This window comes from Pinus tabuliformis, chromosome 9, assembly GCF_031772625.1.
Source record: "Pinus tabuliformis cultivar Carrire ecotype Pingquan chromosome 9, CPIR1, whole genome shotgun sequence".
Taxonomy (NCBI): Eukaryota; Viridiplantae; Streptophyta; class Pinopsida; order Pinales; family Pinaceae; genus Pinus; species Pinus tabuliformis.
Genome location: NC_142307.1, coordinates 1,055,996,439 through 1,056,019,182, shown reverse-complemented (window position 1 = coordinate 1,056,019,182; position 22,744 = coordinate 1,055,996,439). Strand labels below are relative to the sequence as shown.

General features: G+C 44.6%; 1 pseudogene; it reads right to left on the bottom strand.

Moving 5' to 3' along the window:
* Positions 1 to 15,275: 15,275 nt before the first annotated feature.
* On the bottom strand, positions 15,276 to 15,846 carry LOC149152320 (serine hydroxymethyltransferase, mitochondrial pseudogene; annotated as a pseudogene).
* Positions 15,847 to 22,744: the final 6,898 nt, after the last annotated feature.

The window sequence follows — 22,744 nt, the reverse complement described above, 5'->3', positions numbered from 1 at the left end:
TAAGCTATGATAGTTGAAGATGTTGCAGATATGACAACAGTGGAGGATGAACTTGAGGTTGATCAAGCTGGACCAGGATCGTGCAGTTTGCAGACATGGATGGATGAGGATACTCACATGGAGGAGCCTCATGATGATGATGTAAGTAATATTGATACCTGTGTTTCATTTGAGCATTTGGTAGATGGATCGTATGTAGGAAAGGGCAAAGTTAGTTTGCCGATGCAAGGGAGCATCTTACCATGGATGTCTATGATGAGACCTTGTATGGAGAAGCAAGGATTTTTTACTGTTGTAGGACTTGTTGGGGTTGTTTGTGACCTTATGATAGAAGGTGCAAAGGGTCATGACAAGGGAGGAACATGATGATCGTTGCGGAGGATTGGGTCATGCTTTAGCCACATGGAGAATTGGCTAAGTGCCTAGAATGACTCATGGACAGATTGGAGGAGGGCACACACTTGAGGTATGATGATACTTGGGTGGACTTCTCATGGCCGAGACCAAGAGAAAGTCTTGGTGGAACCTTTAGTGGAGGAGCTATGATGGAGAGACTCATGTGATGATGATGATATTGTTGGGTAACCGAGTTCACTAGACCGAAGATTGCAGACTTGGATGAGGATGACCGATTGTTGTGATGGGTCTACTTGGTTGGACTGCATGGGCAACTTAGTCATGGACATTAGGTTGGAGACATGGAGCATGGTAGTCTTATGCAAGGACATTGTGCAGGAGCACTTGTAGAGGTGTCACTTATGGACATCCAATGAGGAGTGCCAAGGCAGGGATGTTGTGCAGGTGGATTTTTCGGTGACATGTAGAATGGAGATGTTTTACTTATGAGCCGATGGAGAGGTTGTGCATTCTTATACAACAAGGCCATGGACTTGGATGGAGTTGTGAGCAGACTATGGAGCATTCCTACTACATGGAGAGCTGAGGCATCTTGCAAAGAACTTTGGGTCGAGACTTGTATGCTTGCTAGAGTGTTAGTTGGAGATGACTCATGGAGCTCATGATGACATGAGGCTGTGACATTTGGGGACTTCATATATGGTGGACTTAGAGGATCCAATGCATTGAGGAGCTGAGGTTAGAGACTTTGATGCAGGATGGGGTGCATACTTTCAAGTACATGTATGGGTGTGGCTTGGAAGAGTGACTTGATGAGGAGGATCAAAATGAGACACTTTGGAGTGATGGAGTTACAATGATGATGATGCCTTGGTGGCAACACTTGCACATGGGTTGAGCCGAGACTTAACCACTTTGGACACATGGGAGCTGACTGATCTATGATCATGGGTATCACATGGATAGATGAGACAGGTGTATACTTGTTTCTATGGTTGACTTGAGGGATGGCACATTGCAGATATGATGGAGGTTGCTTCATGGACCTGGATGTGGCACATCAAGAGTCGGGGTTTGATGAGATGATCTCTTCACTTTGAGGAGATGGATTTTTTGTAGATGGATGATGTTGGGATAGATAAGGTTGATTTCATGCAGCACATTGACACCAAACATCATGGACAACATGTTGCAGATGAGATGGAGACTAGTTCTCGGACCTGAGCTTGGCTTACACTTGTATGGAGATGGATTCTTGATCAAGTTGAGGGTGTGACGGGATGTTCAAAGAAACAAATGATGATGGCATAAGGATGTGCATTCTCATGGTTTGAGCGTGACCCGACTAGTTCAAACATGAGGGAGCTCAATGTGTAGAGATGTGTTAGCATTAAGTTGGAGTATCATGGCAGCAGTTCACATGAGGATGACACATGATGAGGTCGACACCAGATGTTGCAGTGGGCATGTATCTTGAGATGGAGGGTACAACCTTCCACGATGGAGAGCAGCATGTGGAGATTGTGACAAGATGGTTGATGATCATGGATTGAGATGATTTTCCAATGTATGACATACCCATGGGGTGTATACCTTGGTATGGTGATCTTGGTGACAGATAGTTGTCGTAATGGGATATTGTGAAGGACGATAATGATTTCAAGTGGGGGAGGATGTAAGGACCTGCGGTCCGAGGCATGACCGCCACACAAAGTGCAACTCATTTGGGTGAACGAGCGAGTTGGAAACATGAAGAGCGAGCAACATAAACCAAAGTGCGCAAAGTTACAGTGAAATAATGCACATAGAGGTGTAGAGGTGGTTACATATAGCATGGGAACGTTTGACATAGCCCACGGGCCGACCCTTGAATGCATAGCAGCTTGGGTGAGGAGCGTTGGCCGACCAAAAATCGAAGAGAAGCTTGCGATGGTAGAAGGGGCGTTTGGCACATAATGGGCAAGTCAGCCTGGGTAGCGACTCACCCCACCATTAGTATACGTAAAGAATGCATTGAGGCATTTGAAGGCAAGCAATTTGAGCATCATTCGATCATCGCAAGGGAAGTGCGAAGGTGTAGAAGGTCGCAGCGAGGTGCAGTCTTATGCCCCCGCTCCATGGGCAGCACTACACAGAGAACATGTAGACTTGGTTATCAGGTGAGGGCATGGGCGCAGGTTGCACGAAGGCGCCCACCCACCATTCGGAGGAAATGCGGGTAAACCTCGGGTGAGGGCACCCACCGGGAAGAAGCAAACAACTCGGGTGAAACTCGGGTGAGGGAATTCGACGTTCGGTTGGTGGACGTGGGTGACTCTCGGGTGAAGGCGTCGGTTCATTTGGTGAACGGGGGTGGAGACTCGGGTGAGGTCGCATGCCCGCCATCTGAAGGTGTATGCGCTGGAGACTTGGATGAGGTCGCCTCTAGTTGAAAGGATACGAAGGTGTCTCGGGTGACTCAGGTGGGTCGCCTGCCCATCGTGCAAGAAGAAACAAGGTTCGGTTGAGGAGTGTGGTTGGCAACTCGTGTGAGGGCGCGCCTACCCAACTCGAGCAAGGAACTTGGTTGGCACATGAAGGTGTGGCCTTGATGTAAAATTTGGCTAAGTATGAAACTTGGTGTTTCCAAGTATACTTGTAAAGCTTTGTAAACATTATAATATATTGTATTCGTCCAGACTCATTGTTCAAGGAGTTGCCTCTCCCTTTATACTGTGCAATTGTGTTCTTTTGTATAATTGCTGATAATAATGAATGTGTATGGGTGTTCATTGGTATAAAGGAAAAATAATAATTACTTGGTTGAGAAACAAAAACTAAGTAGGACAGGTGGTTAGGCATAGTCCATGAACATAAGTATTGGTGAAAAGAAAGTGTTAGGTGGTACTGCACCTTGTCAAGAGTAGTTGAAAGACTACCGCCGGCCTGGGGGCGTGACATGCTCGAACAAGTTTACACGGACGCCCTCGCTCGACCTGCCCGAACGAGCTTAGACAGATGCCCTCAAACAACCCACCCAAATGAATTTACATGGGCGCCCACACGACTGAAAAGAACGGACAAGGGATAGCCGGGAAAACAAGCTACATGAACGTGCACAAAGCCAACCTCAAGTCACAACTTAGTATTTTTGATACGGGCTCATTTTCCCGAGTGTGCCCTCACCTGACCCACCCAAATGAGTTTACACGGATGCCCTCACCCAACCCACTTGAATGAGTTAACACAGATGCCCTCAAATTCCCCGCCCGAACGAGTTTACGTGGGCGCCCACATGACTATAATGAAGGGACAAGGGAGAGCCAGAAAATGAGCTACATGAACATGCACAAAGCCAACCTCGGGTCAAAAATTAACATTTTTTATAGGGGCTCGTTCGCCCGGGTGCACCCTAGCCTGACCCACCCAAACGAGTTAACTTGGACGCCCTCGCTCGACTTGCCCGAATGAGTTGACACGGACACCCTCAAACGACCCACCTGAGTGAATTTACATGGGTGCCCACACGACTGAAACGAAGTGATAAGGGAGAGTCGGGAAAACAAGCTACAAAAACATGCACAAATCCAACCTCGGGTCACAACTTAGCTTTTTTGATATGGGCTCATTCACCCGGGTGCACCCTCACCCGACCCACTCGAACGTGTTCACATGGACACCCTCGCCCGGCCCACCCAAACGAGTTAACACGGACACCCTCAAATGACCTGCCCGAACTACTTCACATGGGCACCCACACGACTGAAACGAAGGGACAAGGGAGAGCCGAGAAAACGAGCTGCACGAACATGCACAAAGCCAACCTCGAGTCACAATTTAGTATTTTTAATACAAGCTCGTTCGCCTGGGCATGCCCTCGCCCGACCTGCCCAAATGAGTTGACACGAACGCCCTCAAATGACCCACCGGGACGAATTTACATGGGTGCTCACACAACCAAAACTAAGGGACAAGAGAGAGCCGAGAAAACGAGCTGTACGAACATGCACAAAGCCAACCTCGGTTCACAACTTAGCATTTTTGATACAGGCTCATTTGCATGAGCGCGCCCTCCCTCGACCTGCAGAAACGAGTTCACACGGATGCCCTCGCTTGACCTACCTAAACAACCCGGCCAAACAAGTTGACATGGACACCCTTAAACAACCCGCTCGAAGGAGTTTACATGGGCGCCCACACAACTGAAACAAAGGGATAAAGGAGAGCTGGGCAAACGAGCTGCACGAATGTGCACAAAGCCAACCTCAGGTCACAACTTAGCATTTCTGGTATGGGCTCATTTTCCCAGGCGCACCCTTGCCTGACCCACCCAAACGCGTTCACACGGACACCCTCGCCCAAACGACTTGCCCGAACGAGTTGATAGGGATGCCCTCAAATGACCCGCCTGAATGAATTTACATGGGTGCCCACACAACCGAAACGAAGGGACAAGGGAGAGCCGGGAAAACGAGCTACATGAACGTGCACAAAGCAAAACCCATGTCACAACTTAGAATTTTTGATATGGGCTCATTCGCCCAGGCACGCCCTTGCTCGACCTGCCTGAACTAGTTCACATAGACGGCCTCGCTCGACTCGCCCGAACAACCCATCTGAATGAGTTGACATGGACACCCTCAAACGACCCACCCGAATGAGTTTAAATCGGTGCCCACATGACCAAAACGAAGGGACAAGGGAGAGCTAGGCAAATGAGTTGCATGAATGTGCACAAAGCCAAACTTGGGTCATAACTTAAAATTTTTGATACGAGCTCATTCGCTCGGGTGCACCCTAGCCCGACCCGCCCAAACGAGTTCAGACAGACGCTATCACCCTACCTGCCTGAATGAGTTGACACGGACGGCCTTAAACGACCCACCCGAACAAATTTACATGGGCACCCACAAGACCGAAATGAAGGGACATGGGAGAGGTAGGAAAACGAGCTACATGAACGTGCATAAAGCCAACGTTGGGTCACAACTTAGCATTTTTGGTACGGGCTTGTTCACCTAGGCGCGTCCTCACCTGACTCGCCCGTACGAGTTCACACAGACACCCTCGCTTGACCCGCCCAAACGAGTTGACATGGACACCCTCAAACGATATGCCCAAACTAATTTACATGGGTACCTACACGACCGCGATGAATGGACAAGGGAGAGTTGCGCAAACGAGCTACACAAATGTGCACAAAGCCAACCTCAGGTCACAACTTAGCATTTTTTATATGGGCTCGTTCGCCCGGGCATGCCCTCGCCCAACCCGCTCGAACGAGTTCACACAGACGCCCTCGCCCGAATCGCTTGAACGAGTTGACACAGACGCCCTCAAATGACCTGCCTAAATGAGTTTACATGGGTACCCACATGACTGAAACAAAGTGACAATGGAGAATCGGGAAAATGAGCTACACGAACATGTACAAAGCCAACCTTGGGTCACAACATAGCATTTTTTATATGGGCTCATTCGCTCGAGTGTTCCCTCACCCAAGCCGCCTAAACGACCCGCCCGAATGAGTTGACACGGATGCCCTCAAATGACCGGCCTAAACGAGTTGACACTGATGCCCTCAAATGACCCAACTGAACTAATTTACATCAGCACCCACACAACTGAAAAGAAGGGACAAGGGAGAGCTAGGAAAACGCGTTGCACGAACGTGCACAAAGCCAACCTCGGGTCACAACTTAATATTTTTGATATGAGCTCATTCACCGGGGCGTGCCCTCGCCTGACCCACCTGAACGAGTTCACACAAACACCCTTGCCCGACCTGCTCGAATGACCCACCCGAACGAGTTGACAAGGATGCCCTCAAACGACCCGCCCGAATGAGTTTACATGGGTGCCCACACAACCGAAACGAAGGGACAAGGTAGAGTCGGCCAAATGAGCTAAACGAACATGCACAAAGCCAACCTCGGGTCACAACTTAGCATTTTTTATACAGGCTCGTTCACCTAGGTGCGGCCTCCCCCGACCCACCCAAACAAGTTCACACAACACCCTCGCCTGACCGGCGCAAACGAGTTGACACAGACGCCCTCAAATGACCCACCTGAATGAATTTACATGGGTGCCCACATGACCGAAACGAAGAGACAAGGGAGATCCCAACAAACAAGTTACACGAATGTGCACAAAGGCCACCTCGGATCACAACTTACCATTTTTGATACGGGCTTGTGTGCCCAGTCTCACCCTTGCTCGACCCGCCCGAACGAGTTTACACGGACGCCCTCTCCAGACCCACCCGAATGAGTTTACATGGACGCCCTCGCCCGACCCACCCAAATGAGTTTACACAGATGCCCTCACCCGACCCGCCCGAATGAGTTTACATGGATGCCCTCTTTCGACCCACCTGAACGACCCCCCTGAAAAAGTTTACATGAACGTCCCCGCTCGACCCGCCCGAACGAGTTTACATGGATGCCCTCACATAACCCGCCCAAACGAGTTTACACGAACACCCTCTCTCGACCCGCCCAACCCGCTCGAACGAGTTTACATGGATGCCCTCGCCCGACCCGCCCGAACGAGTTTACATGGATGCCCCTCCTGACCCACCCAAATGAGTTTACACGGACGTCCTCGCCTGACCCGCTCGTACGAGTTTACACGAACGCCCTCAAATGACCTGCTCGAATGAGTTTACATGGGCGCCCACACGACTGAAATGAAGGCACAAGGGAGAGCTGGGCAAACGAGTTGCATGAACGTGCACAAAGCCCACCATGGGTCATAACTTAGCATTTTTTATACAGGCTCGTGTGCCCAGACGCACACTGAATGACCCAACTGAACGAGTTTACACGAACGCCCTCAAATGACTCACCCGAACGAGTTTACACGAGTGCCCTCGAATGACCAACCCGAACGAGTTTACATGAACGCCCTCGAACGACCCACCCGAACGAATTTATACGAACGCCTTCAAAGGACCTGCTTGAATGCGTTTACACAGATGCCCTCAAACTACCTGCCCGAATTATTTTACGCTAATGCCCTCGAATGACCCACCCAAACGAGTTTACGTGGATGCCCCCAAACGACTCACCCAGACGAGTTTACATGGACGCCCTCAAACGACCCACCCGAATGAGCTTACATGGGCGCCCACACTACCGAAATGAAGGCACAAGGGAGAGCCAGGCAAACGAGCTGCACAAACATGCACAAAGCCCACCCCGGGTCACAACTTAACATTATTGATATGGTCTTATGTGCCCAGGCATGCCCCCACACTAAATGACATGACTGAACGAGTTTACGTAGGTGCCCTCAAATGACCCTCCTGAATGATTTTACATGGCAAACGACCATCCTAAACCAGTTTACATGGCAAACGACCCACCCGAACAAGTTTACACGGGCGTCCTCAACCAACCTGCTGGAACGAGTTTACACAAGCGCCCTCAAATGACCCTCCCGAACAAGTTTACATGGGCACCCTCAAATGACTCGCCCGAACGAGTTTACATGGCCGCCCTCAAATGACCCACCCGAACGCATTTACATGGCAAATGACCTTCCCGAACGAGTTCACATGGGCACCCTCAAACGACCCACCCAAACAAGTTTACATGGCAAATGACTGCTTGAACAAGTGTTTACATGGCAAATGACTCGCGTGAATGAGTTTACATGGGCTTCAACACACGACCAAAACAAAGGCACAAGGGAGAGTCAGGGAAACGGGTAGCACAATCATGCACAAAGCCCACCCCCAGTCACAACTTAGCATTTTCGATATGGCCACGTGTGCCCTGGACGTCCTCACATGACATGACATGACTCGACCCTACTCGACCTGGCCTGCCCCAATGCGTTTTCACGGAAACCCACACACGACACGTCCTGAACCGCCTGAACGAAATTTTGGGTTTCCATGGGCACACGACCCTAATGAAATTTGGGGTTTCCGTGGGTGCATGACTTGAACGAAGGCACGAGGGAGTGTCAGGCAAATGGGCAGCACGAACATGTAGAAGACACACGGGCAGTCATGACTTAGCAGTTTTGGCATGGCCACGTGTGCCTGGGCACCCACACACAGCATGACATGACTGACCGGCCTTGGGTGAGCTGACCCAACCCGCTCAAACATGTTTGCACGAGCACCCACACATGACATGACACAACTCGACCTGAATTTTTTTTTGGGTTTCCTTGTATGCACAACCCGAATGAAATTTTGGGTTTCCATGGTGCGCGACCTAAACGAAGGCACAAGGGAGCGTCGAGCAAATGGTCCACACGAACATGTAGAAGGCACATGGGGGGTCATGACTTAGCATTTTTGGCACTGCCACGTGTGCCTGAGCACCCACGCATGACACGAACGGACCTGCCTGAAAAAAATTTGGGGTTTCCATGGGTGCATGACCCAAACAAAGGCAGGAGGGAGCGTCGGGAAAATGGGTCATGCGATTGTGCAGAAGGCAGACAGGTGGTCACGTCTTAGCATTTTTTGCACGGCCACATGTTCCCGAGCACCCACACATAGCACAGCACGACCTGACCCAACTCACCTAGACGCGTTTGCACGGGAACCTACACACGACACAACCCGACTCACCCGAACAAAATTTGGGGTTTCCATATGTGCACGGACCGAATGAAATTTGCAGTTTCCATGGGTGCAAAACCCAAACGAAGACCCGATGGAGCGGCGGGAAAATGGGCCGCACAAACATGCAGAAGACACATGGGCAGTGACGACTTAGAATTTTTGGCACAGCCACGTGTGCCGGGGCACCCACACACGACACGACATGACCTGTCCCACCCTGGTGAGCCAACCCGACCTGCCCGAACTAAATTTAGGGTTTCCATGGGTGCATGACCCAAACAAAGGAATGAGGGAGCATCGGGAAAACGGGCCGCATGTACGTACAGAAGGCAAAGAGGCAGTCATGACTTAGCATTTTTGGCATGGCCATGTGTGCTTGGGCACCCACACATGTCACGACACAGGATGACCTGGCCCGCCCAAAGGAAATTTTGGGTTTGAATGGGCGCACGACCCGAATGAAGGCACGAGGGTAGGAATATCTTTGACTCTAATACATAAATATACCTAGTGTAACATACCCTTAAGGTTTGCAACATTTTCTTTTGACTCTTTATAACACTTTAAGATGTGTTAGGCCTATTTCAATGAACAAGAAACTCAATGACAAATATAATATATATCTATATATATCTATATATCTATATATATATATATATATATATATATATATATATATATATATATATATATATATATATATATATATATATATATTACTTTTCTTGAATAAATACAAATATCAAAAGTACATTTACGAAGATCGAACCCAGTTACACTTTCTTCAACACCCCCTATTAAGTAGGGAGGTATTCATAAATCATTACAAGGTGTTTGGCTATTTTTCAATCTTGAATAATTCACATAAGAGAAACCGGATTGGCAACCCATCTGTTATAGCATCATATTAGCCAACATTGTTCATAGCAAGGCCTTGACTAATAGCTTTATCTCTCATAAGATCAGAGCACAATGTTGGTGAGGCCAATGGCTTATAAACACCTTAGTCATTGTCTCTAAAGGTACATACCAACCGAGGTGTTCCTTGAGTATGACCTTCTAGGACAATTCTTGTCTTGGGTTCCCAGCCCTCAAAGAATATCGCTTCTCTTGCCTACTCTTGTCTTGGATGCCCTACACATCCTTAAAGAGTGTTAGATGCTAGATGATTACCCAATCCTCCCATTCTTTCTTGCCAAGTGAAGACAATATGTTGTGTCTATCTCTTCCCCTTGATTGAGGAAGACATGCCCAAGTTTCCTCTGAGAAGGAACTTGACCAAGCTCCTTTGTAGTTGGGAACTTGTTATAACTCCCTCTTAGCTAGGGACTTGTCCATTCATCAACAATGTCTTCTTCATGGGTCCTTCAGATGCTTGATCTCCTTCTTTCCTTCGATATCATGAATTCTTTGTTTGAACTTCTTCTTGGCAGGGTACCGGCCATCGATCACTTTCCCTCCTGGTTTGTCATGTCATTGCTCCCTTTGTGGAAAGTGGCCTTCTTAATATATTTATCAGGTCCTTTTTGTCATCTATCTACTCCTTTGTCATCTTGTCTATCCTTCATAATACTTATCACATAGATGCTTAGTTGTACTTGCTTGTTCCCATGCTTTGATTTAGTGGCCCTTCATGACTTCATCGTGATATTGCTTCAACACCAAATGGTGCTTTTGTTGGATGTCCTCTTCATCATGACATATTTTTAGAGTTGAATCAGTTATCTTCACCTTATTATCACCAAGGCCTTAATAGGTGTCAAGGGTCCTTTATCTTTTTCTTCCTTTGCCAGAGTTCCCATGCCTTCTTTCGAGAGATGTTGAGAAATCTTGTCAAATAGTTATTCTTTGTGACCATGATGTTCTTCACATGCTTGGTCTCTTTCTTCATTTGCTTCTTCTTGGATTGATTAGTCAACCACCTTATACTCCTTATGGGAGCACTTCTTCATGTTGACCTTTACTCCATTGTATTACATGCCTCCGAGCATATCATTGGCAAAAGACATCCTTTTATTCTTGATCGTAATTCTAGAACTTTTCGCATGACCCAATCAATATATATGATGACATGACTTAAACTTTCATGCATACATACCTCATCTTGATTATGCTTTTATCATCTCGGATTTATTTGATAGTTCTCATTGATTAGTGTAGCCTTTCTTGCTTCATCTGCTCTCACCTGTATATCATCCTTTCTTGAATCCCTTAAATGGGACCCCCAATGTGACATCTACCCCCTTTGAAAGAAGACTTTAAGCAAATAGGTTGACTTATTCATAGGAGGATCTTCCTTCTTTTGCTTCTTGTCGTCTTCTTTCACTTCTTGAGTTACATGAGCTTCTTCCCTTTTTCTCTTATTGTTTTTGTCCTTCTTAAGTTTAGGACAATCCCTTTTGTAGTGTCCATATTCTTGGCATCCAAATCATTGGACTTTGGACAAGTAGTGGTCCCAACCAATTTATTACTTTCCTTGCAAAAAGACATTGAGGTATATGCAGAAGGGGACATATACTTACTTGATAGAGTTTGACATGTAGTGAACTTGCTTTCTTCTTGAAGACTTGATGGCATGCCTTCCTTAGATCTTGATGTTCTTCAAGTTGCTTTCTTCAAATGGACTTGCTTGATCACTTGACTCGTAGTGCCTTTCATTTTTCAAGATGGTGTAGCTTGATGTAGGTCCCTCTTTGATTTGTTCTTCTTGAAGGTGCCTTTATACAAGGCATTTCTTCTTGCTTTGTAGTCTTCTATGATGAATGATAAATGGTAGACCTTCTTTTCCTTGATGTGACTGATACTTCTTGGCCTGATGCTTCAACCTTGCAGTTGTTCTTGAGATTCCCTTTCCTTGATGTGTCACCTTAGCTCCGATACCGCGTTGAAGAATCTGGGGCAATGGGGTATAGCAGGATTCTTCTAGACTTGATAACAATTTGTGAAGCTCTTTTACAATTTATCTTGTTATATTAATCTTCTTCTATTCTTATTAATGCATGTGTTTTTACTTCATCAAACTAGTGGCAAAAACATAAGAACAAGAACACAAGATGTTGGCTCTCTGCCAGGGAAAAACCTCTCTCTCTCAGAGAGGAAAACCCTTTCGTAAATTTCTCTTATTGAAGCTTCTTATTGGTCATTGTGAAGCCCTAGACCCTTGACAATAATATCCTCCAAGCACAATTCGAGTCCTTCCTCCTCTCTGAACTTTGTTTCTTTGGCACTTCATTCCCTGGCACTGTGTCCTTCTAATAACTTTTGATGGTCCATGGTGGACTAGCTCTAGAAGAGACTCCAACCTTTGATCCTTAGCGAGATCCTTTACCAATGAATAAACCTTCATTCTCTTGACCAACCGAGCCTTTTTCTTGATGTCGGGTTGCAGACTTGATGTACACCAAGTTTACTGCACTTGGGGCAATTTCCATCATTACGAGAGATGGAAACCCCAAATTTCCCGCACTTGGAAGGCTTTCAACAAGGCGAGACATGGAATCCCATGGTTCCCCACAATTTGGTGACTTTTGTCAAGGTGGGACTGGGAGACCCCATGTCACGCTCCTATCCTAGTGGTAGTATTTCAACCACACATAAGCGAGTGTGGCACCACCCTACTTTTTCCTTTTACCAATACTTGAGTACATGGTCTGCGCCTACTTCAACACTCAGTCAATTTTCCAATAAGTGTTCTTAACAATGTAGAGAAAATAACGTACCATAAATTTATCTTCTTCAATTATTCCTTCAACCCGTCGTGTTGTGCGGTCGTGCTACACTGCCTACTGCCTACACGACACAACTCCACACTTGAACTGCGAACCTGTCTGCCTAACTTTCCGTTTCGCGGCACCCAAACTCTGCCCATCGGTGTGTTCCATAGTGAGGGTGCATGGCCCACACGTAGTGCGGCCTGCCTGCTTAGACGGTAACCCGCCCCGCTCTGCCTGTCCGCACTACCAAGTCTGACCCGCCTGCTATAATCTGCCCATCGGTGCGACCCTCTTACCGGCGTCCTTCTCTTCCTTTTGTTTTTGCCCAACTCCTTCCTTCGCACTTGTTTTGCGATGTGGAAGTCTGAGTTCAATGTCCCTTTTTTGAACGCCATCCTCCTTACTTATACGCATCCTTTCAACCAAGGGCCGTGTCTCTCGGGGATAACAAGGGTTGGCTCCATCAACATGCATGCCCAACTGACCTGCCACATAACCTTGACACACCCCATTCCAATGAACTACCATGTCCCTTCATGTGCATCGGACCCATGGGTCGACTCCAACACTTCAACAATTACACCCATCACCGCACGTCGCACACCTGCCCATGTCCTAACTTGTCTGCACATGGTCACCTCTTTCATCTGGGCATCCAAAAAGGGTCGCTTGCGCGCCTTCTGTTATCACAAAATCACTACTGAGGGCTGCAACCAAGCAAGATTTCATGTAACTCTTTCAACCTAACTTTAGATCAAAGATTAGCCTCTTTGATCAGAGAGGGCTCTCTCACAAACTCTTAATAAAAATCCTTCACTACAACAGATGGCTAACTCTTTACTCATTCATGAAAGCAAAAGCTGGTTAGATACATATCAAACTGGTCTTCATTGGGCTATGGAGTCTCATACACTAAGTAAACAAGAAAACATAGTCATTTCATGGAAGTCAAGGCTCTTTGCATTAAATGTCCAAACATATTCCATAAAAACCACAGCTTGCCAAATACACAGGAAGTCAGAGCATAGGATATGAATTCTGAGTGATTGTACTATAACAAGGCTATAAAAGAACATATAATATAAAACACCACCATTATATTTGAACACAATAATCCATCGAGAATCTTGAGAAGAAATCAACACTGTTTTACTATTACTGTCACAAGTCTTACAATGGCCCAAATAACTTTGTTTTTGTATAAAATGTCCAACCCTTTCTACATCCAACATTGATCCATATATAGGCAAGCAAACTTAACCACCTCGAGCTTCCTCCTCCAGCATGAGGGGAGCCTCGAAGGTGGCTATTGACTATCCCTATCTAGTGCATAACTAACTTATTAATTACATAATGGCTAAACTGAAATTACAAATGGTTTTCATTTAATCAAAATCCACAATCTTTGCTCCTCGTAGCATGATGCTTTTCTGGCTCTTGACACATGTCCTTTTGCTGCTTGGGTTGAGGTGTCTTGAAGGAGAGTACACTAAACGAGCTAGCTTTGGATTCTAATTGGGTAGATGGCTCATTAATTGACCAAGAGAAATGTTCTATTTTAACGGTCTCTGTCTCCCAACATTCTCCGAAAGTGTAGCAACATGTTCCCAAATCTTTTAACAACCCCAGGTATGAAATACTACCATGTTTCTGAATGTGCTGTAGGTGGTATTGATAGACAGATGTCTCTCTTCCACAACTCCCGCTCACAGTATCACACTAGCTGCTCTGCGCTTTAAAATCATCACCTACAGCAGTTTCGTAGCGCGCTACGAAACTGCTGTGTGATTTAAAGAAAACACAGTCTTCATCAATAAATTTAGCTGTCTTCGATTAACCAGGAAGAAGAGATGTATACCAATTATTGGTAATGAAGATAAAATCCTTCCCATAAGGTTCACTAAAGTGTTCACTGTTTGAGAGATTCAGAATCCTTGGAGCTTCAATGGCTGTCTCCATTCAGTGCCATCATTCTGGCTCAAAGCATAGCAAAATGTCTCAACATGCTAACGCTTTTCCATTTTCATGTCCTGTCTTATCCACAGCGTTATTAAAAGGATATGTGATAATCTTGACACCTGAACAAAGCACTAAATTATTCATATTGACCTTTTGTTCACATTTCTGGTCTTCACTCTGCCCCAACTAGATGTGCTTGTCACTGCAGCATTATAACTAGAGCTATCTGTTTTCCTGAAAGTACTTGTGACCCAAGAAAAACAAAAACTTGCTATTTAAATGGCTCAAACAACCTTGATGAATGCCTCCAAACTTAATTTCTGAAATCTTTTCACAACATCAATAGTACGCATTCCTCAAATATAAAACCTTGGAAAAGTCTGTATAGCAGCTCCACATGGTCATTCCTAATTCTCACCATGCAATTATTCATCCTTTTAGTTGCAATAACTTTTGTAACTATTCTGGTTCACGGATGCAGTTGTTATCTCAACATTTTCCATTGTATGATCTTGTGAAAATATAGATAAATTTACTCGTTTGCACAGTAGCTCCATATTCTGCAACCTTCAATATTTGGATACTGAACCACTTGCACATTCCAACCATGTCTTTAACTTCAGTGTTTAAGAGCTATGCTTAGTTTTACAAACTTTTAAAATCTTCCCTAGCTGTAACGATCATACACCACGAGGACCACGGAGTGACTTGTGTGTAGTAGTGATCACTACATCTGCAAACTCAAAAGGAGATGGAACTACACCAGCTGCAACAAGTCCATTTATGTGTGCCATGTCCGCCAACAACACAACCTTTTGCTTGTCACAAACCTTGCGCATCTGAGCATAGTCATAATGGCGTGCATAAGCACTAGCACCAGCAATCATGAGTTTAGGCCTGAATAGGACTGCACTTTTCTCCAGCCGGACATAATCAATATAGCCTGTAGATTCATCCAACCTATAAGGCATTGTTTCAAAAAAAAAAAATTGAAACTGCTGCGATCCTTTAAGTATCGGTCTAGTAACCATGAGACAGATGACCACCATGTGGAAGATCAAGTGCCATGATGCGATCATGGGACTTCAACAAAGCAGTGTAAACTTGAAAATTAGCCGGAGAGCCTGACAAGGGTTGTACATTAACTCCCCATTTATCTGGATCCAAACCAAATGCTTCCAATGCTCTTTTCTGACATAACGACTCTGCCATATCAATGAATTCATTTCCATAGCATTGCTTTGCACTCATTTCTTAATAAACCACCCCCAAATTATACTAAGCAATAACATAGCGGCTATCTGCTTTTAGAGCTTCAGAGTACTTCTGAATTCCTTCATGGACATTTTCTGCAAGTTTCAAACTGGTCCCAAGGTCTGTCAAGACAATTGCCAAGTACTCCGCAGCAAGCTTGTATGTAGGATCCACTACAAGAGCCTTCTTATATGCCTCTGCTGCTTCTAGCAAGTGCCCTTCATCTTGTTCTTACCTCCGCTTCTTCAGCGCATCATACATGGATACCTTTACCACAAAAGATTGTTTATCACATGATGCTGACAGCATAGAATCGCTAAGTAAATGTTGAGCAATTTCATCAAGAATCCGTTTGTGTGAAGACAAGTTGTTTTCCCTTGTATAACAGAGTTGCAAGAACGCATCTACTTCATGATACCATGAACCATGTCGAAAATGCTTCTGTACAGCAATATATGCTGAGTGAAACGTATCCCAATACTCGTTCCTTCCAAAAGGTATGTAAGCTTTTAAGAGGTAAACGTTGAAGCTTAAGATTGCCAAGCTCTACAAGTGAATCGTGGAGAGCGCCGAGCAGAAATATAGATTCACCATACTATCGAACAACTGCCACCACTCGACATAGCCTGCCGTGTCAAGATGCCCTTTTTTTAAAATTCAATGCATGCATGCGCAATTTGGCGTGTGGCAACCTTTGAACATCTGGCAGCTATAAAGGCGCCACAATAACTTGAACATGATTAACTACTTCTCTGCTCTAGCGTTCAAACATTGCTGATAAATCCCCGTCATTTACATTACTGAAATGCAGATCAAAACAAGATTCATGAACCTGCTCGCACTTATTCAAGAAAGAAACAAATCCACCATTCATACTAATGACATCAACAGGTCCATTATTTGAAATACAAGCAGTCTCTGTTTCACCCAGATTTTGCATGTCATAGTTAGTTTTGGGACAATCTTAAAGCCAGCAAACATTGAAGCGGCTTCAACTGCATTCCTTACATTGCCTTTCTCATCATACTGCAAATAATCAAATTGAGACCTGGTGTTCCCAAATATTGGCTTGGAAAGATCCACCTCTACTTTTTTTTTTTTTTTAAATACTTCACGAATGAACTGTAGGCCATATCATAATTTCTGGGGATATCACCAAGAAATGCGATACACATATAAAGCACTTTTAGTGGTTGCACAGTCTCTAGTATTCGGTATTGTTCTTCATATGTATGAAGGATCCTTTTGACAAGACTAAATGGCTTAGAGAGGTTATAAAGGCTATCTAAGTATCCATCTATCTTATTCTTTAGTATCTAATTCTACAGCCTCCAGGGGATGCCATTCAATCTTCCACGGATGTCATTCACTAGTGCAAAATCTCGTGCATATTCATCATTTGCAACTTCAGTGAAACCTTTCTCGGCCCTTTCCAGAGCAGGGAAAACAATCCTCTCCTCCATTTGAGCATGTTCCTGCATCAAATCCACAAGCTATGCGTAGTTTTTATCTTTTTATTTGCATGGAAATACTTCCCTTAGCAGGATCTATAACCTTAAACCCTTGCTTTCTTGGACACAGCTAATTCATCTGCAGAGGGAACGATCTTCTCCATGTAACACAAAATACTCTTATGTTGCAGAACTGTCAATGTCAGGAGTGAAGGGGTGCCCTTTCAGCCAAGATTTTGAAAATAAAACTCACTAGTAAGTTCATGACAATTTGAATAGGGCGATAAAAGGGAAAGGCCAGCATTTGTCTGCAATAACTCTGCAGATGAGAATGCACTGGACTGATTTCAATTCCTCGGAAATATTGCAATGGGACTGCTAGATAAAGAAATGGGATAAGATAGACATCTGCCATACTCAACATATCTTGACAATTATCATCGTCCTCAGAAAGATCTGTAGACTGGGACTAGGTGGCCAAGCATTAGGATTCTGCTCTACCCAAATTTTATGTTTGCAATATTATTTAATTAAGAGATTACAACTGACATCATCTAGAATGAAGCTCCTTTTTGACATTTTTGTAAAACATACTCTGTTTCCATTATTCTGCCTGTGGTGCAAAGCCCTTGAATCAAGGCATTAAGAGAAACACTGCCTGCCACATGGCCCTCTCTTTTTTTTATTAAGTGATGCAGCTCCAGAGTTTTGTTGATAGCACCATTACCACATTGATAATTAATGAGCATGTAATAGGTGTAATCGCTTGGGAACTTCATTTCTTTTAACAGCAATGTTGCTTGTTGTGCCTTCCCTGAAAACTCGAGCAAATCCTCAATTTCGTAGCACGCTACGAAACCACTTAAACAGGTAGCGCTGCGAAACTGCTAAAAACGAATTCAGGCGCTGCGAAAACACCCAGTCTTTAAGCTAGGCTAAAAATTTTTTGGCAACAACATTTTCAGTGATAACACCTTCCATCAGTGACTCACCCATCGTGCAGATATCAAGGGGCATGCGCATGCCCAACATGGTGCGCCCACTATGAGTGCGCCCATTAATGTCGCGCGTAAGCGAATGCCGTACCAAGTCTTCACATATAACCGAATTCTCACCCGAGTCGCATATAACTGAATGCGAGCACCCATACTATGGGTTCAGTCTTTCGACTCGAGTACTCCTGACTCAAATACCTGACAACCCCGCGCATATGTTGTTACACAGTAATTTGTCACTTCCTTCACCCTAGTTCTTCTACTATGTCATGTGCCCAATAAGACATGCTCATATTGAAAAAATGCTCTCTTATGTTGCCAATTGACCCTCTTTTCGTAAGTTTTCTGCCGCGTCGTGATAATACACTTAATATACGTGATGGACCCCTGTCATAACTAGTCCTGTCGTGCCCCCATCGCAAGAGTACATATGTTTCCCACGAAAGTCGGATTTCATGTCCCAGCACGAGACGTTTTGCTATCTTTAGCAACGGTTTGACTGAATACATTGCTTCCTAGTGATGTCAGTGCTAAAGATTAGTTATTCACTAGCGACAATCCAGATTGGGTGAATTCATTCCAACAGTCAGCCTTTTGGATGTCTCTGGACCTAGTTGTTGGGTCAGTTTGGGTCACCCTTCCCGCTCTGGCATGGTAGTTCCATCTTTTGTGCTTCTTGCCCTGAGGATAAGCTCCCTCTCCCTCATTTCAAGGAGACTCCTTCTCCTATAAAAAAACTCACCATTTATATCATCTGCAAGTTCTTTTGGTGGTATAGTGCTACTGCTTCTTTTGAGTTTGATAGATAGTTTTGGTGTGAGTGTGACAAGTGTGGGATTGTTACATAGTTTGCAAGAAGGTGTGAAGTGAACTTAACTTTGTGTTGAAGCTTGTGATAAGAGAGAGATATATATTTCTATTTGGGAGACCCATATTTGAGAGTGAATGCTTGAAGAAACACACTGGTTGGACCCTCCGAGAAGGCTTGCGACGTCAAGACTTGGTTGTAAGCTTTTCTCTTGAATTATTATTAATACAATCAATGATGATTTCCTATGTCTTGTATGTAATTTACTTGATATATCATGACTTCTTGACTTTATGAGTAAATAGATCATTGTTGTTTCTCGGTTACATGCTCTGTCTTTTCTTTGTGGTGTTTCAGGTTTATCGCTTGTTAAGAAGAAGGAAACGGAAGCTGGAGTAGCGCAACGGAACTTCATCAACCACTGATTTGAGGTAGGCCTCCAACCATGACTATTTAAGGGAATTAATTGTTGTTTTGTCCTTGTTGTGACTAGACCCACTATAGGGATAGAGGGGTTGCCTCTATCCACAGAGGGAACACTTTCCTACATCACAAATTGGTGACTCCGCTGGGGAGTCCTTTGCATGTTTCTTCTCTTGTTTGCTCTTTTTTTAGTTTTGATTTGGTTTCTCTTGAATTTTAGGGATAAACTATCAGTCTTTTCGATTACCTATGTCAATCTGGGAAATCCCTCTATGGTCTGTAGGATTTACTGGCTTTTTTTTGGGAGTTTCTTGTTCATTTGTCATTGTTTTAAGATCGTCACTGAAAATAGTTTAACAATCGCGTCGACGTCGCTTTGTGTCCGTTGTAAAGTTTTGTGCGTCGCTGAATCCTGTCGTACAGGCACGACGACTTCCCGTCGAGGAGGAGATGTGTATTCTTGCAATGATGTCGCTCTGTTGCTATAGCTAGTGGCTGATCGTCCCTAGTTGCTTGTGTTTTGCTCACGATGATTCCTGTAGAGTTGTTTTTTCAATTCTACCTCCTGAATTCACCAGTCCTGTTGATCCCTCACTTTCTTTCTCTTGCTCAATAGCTTTTTTTTTATTGCTTATGGTTAAGGTGCTCTCTCTTCGGTTTATTGAGTGAATCTTGCATTTTTGGCTTTGTGACCTAGTTTGTTCTTTCAAGTTCATGAATTACTTGGCTTGGTTGCTTGTTTGCCCAAGGTTCATTTGCAGCCTTCTTGTCGATTTGTTTGAGCCTCATGTATTGCTTGTTTCTTTCTGGTTGATTTTAGTGACGATTATTGAACCAATATTTGGCATTGATTTGATTTCTTTTCGCCACTGAACACAGATCACAATTGTTTGGATCAACCGGTTTTCACACTTGCTTGTTTGTTTTTTTTAAAAAGAAATAAAAAATTTCAAAACCATCAAAATCAAAAGACTGCATTCGTTTAGTATACGAAAGTGAAAGTGTATTTGCATTTCAAGTTTGTATGTTGGAAAGAAAATGATAAAATCTATCATCAGTAGTATCCATGCACTATAGAGATGATATGTTTATGCATTGTGTTTCTTTGCTTATCTTGGTTTTCTTGGTTTGGGAATGATCTCTCTACCCTCCCGTAGGTAGGTGTTCATTGAAGTAAAAGATGTTTTACTCATGCTAGCTGCATCCTAGGTTTTTCTATACATACGGTAAGGCCTGAAACTGAAACATAATTCAAGATAAACTCTAAAATAAATTGAATGAACTTAACAATGCGTTGGAACATAACGCACACTATTTAGAGGTCTAGGCTAGAGACGTGCTTCAGCGTCGTTAAACCTAGTCACTATTGTTTTCGCTCAAGGTTGGGTGATTCCTCCTTCTGTGACTCAATAGAGGTCTAGTATATAATTGTGCTCCCAGTACCATCGCGTATATGTTGGGAGACCCCACTAGATTATCACCCTATATCCCTAGGAATCCATGTCTGTTGCCTTGCAAATTGTAACGCACCGAACACAGCATTCGGGAAGATTGACTGCCGTATGGAAAGTCCTTGGTTTTCATATGATTGTTGAGGTGTATATGCAATTTTACGGGATGTTTGGTAAACCTTTTGCCTAGATTCTCCAGAGTAGTCACTTTCGTTCCTTTGCATACTCCTTAAAAGAAAAGGTCCATCTGAGCACTTGTCACTTTAGGCTCATTAAATATTCAAAGGCGGCTATAGTCATATTTTCGTCCTTTTCTAGACTCTTTAAAGATGAAAAGGTCAAGTTATGTTCCTGTGTCTTAAAATTTATTCGGCCACATTCACACTTACCCTGTTAGATCTTGTTGCATTTTAGTGTGCGTAGGGTTTTTCTCCTTACTCGATTAGTTCTCCCTAGGGCTTTTGAGTTAAATCATCTTGGCAGAATCACCGATCTCGTCTCCCATCTGAAGAGACCAAGGATCTCCATCTTCTGTCACTCCTGAGGTACCGGTTGCTAGTGAAACTCTTCCTGTTATTTCGAGTATCCAACCGCTTAACTCTCGCGCTCTGGAAGATGAGACTTACGATATTTCTTGGAACCCCATTTGGGAGCCTTCCGAAGAGGATTTTCCCCTTACTCCTCCTGGTGTTTCGGTCCCAATGTCTTCTTCTAACATGGATGAGATAAACCTCGTCATGAGTGAAGAGTCCTTTATGGCAAGTGGTGAAATCCTTATACCTATGAAAACTTCACCCTTCCATGTCCCTTCTCTTGGTATCAAGCTGCCTTTACGCTATAATGCTCTAGCTAATATCACAGGTTCTAGGTCTCCCCTTACCAGTTCCATGTGGTCTCGTATTATCATTCTGACTTCGGGATCTTTCACTCCCCAAATTCACAATGTGACATCTGTCCCGACTATTCCAACAATTTGTGTGGCTTCCTCAGCCCCCGTTGTTAGTGCCATCACTACATCTTCTGTCGTGACTATTGTTATTGGACCTTCAGTAGGTCCTTCAAATAGTGGTCCCTTGGCACCCGTTTCTGGGGTTGTTGACCCTAACCTTAGTGCCCCACCTTCTTTCGTGTCCATTACAGTAGAGGGGGCATATGATCAATATCTCCAAGCTCTTCAAAATCCAGATCCAAAAAATCCATTTAATTATTATGATTCTCAAGGAGCCCATATTTACCATCCTGGACCCATAGCATCTTAGCCTTTTGTTGAGGTCTCGGTTCCATTGTCTGTTGCTTGGGGTATCACGGCTTATCATGGTGGCCAAGCACAGTTTTCAAATTTTCAAGGACCACCCTATCAAGGTCAACCGTCTTATAGACAACAGTATTCCGGATAGCCATACAACGGGAAACCTTATTGAAGGCAAGTTGTTGGCCCACAAGGACAACCCATTCAGGGACAACCTTCGGCCTTCAGTGGGCCTTCTTTTACATACTTCGGGCAACCTTCTGGTAACCCAGGAAAACCTTACATTCAATAAGGCCAACCTGGCACCCAGCAAGGCCACCCTTCTGGACAAGTTGGTCAGCCTCAAATTCAACAAGGGCAACCAATTATTCAGCCATTTGGTTAGTCTGGACAACCTTCGGTTGCGCAAGGTCAACTGAATACCCAGCAAGTTCAAACGTCTGGGCAGATGGGCCAACCTAAACCTCAACCGGGCCAAGCTTCTATCCAGATGGCTCAACCTTTGTTTTCTCAAGGAC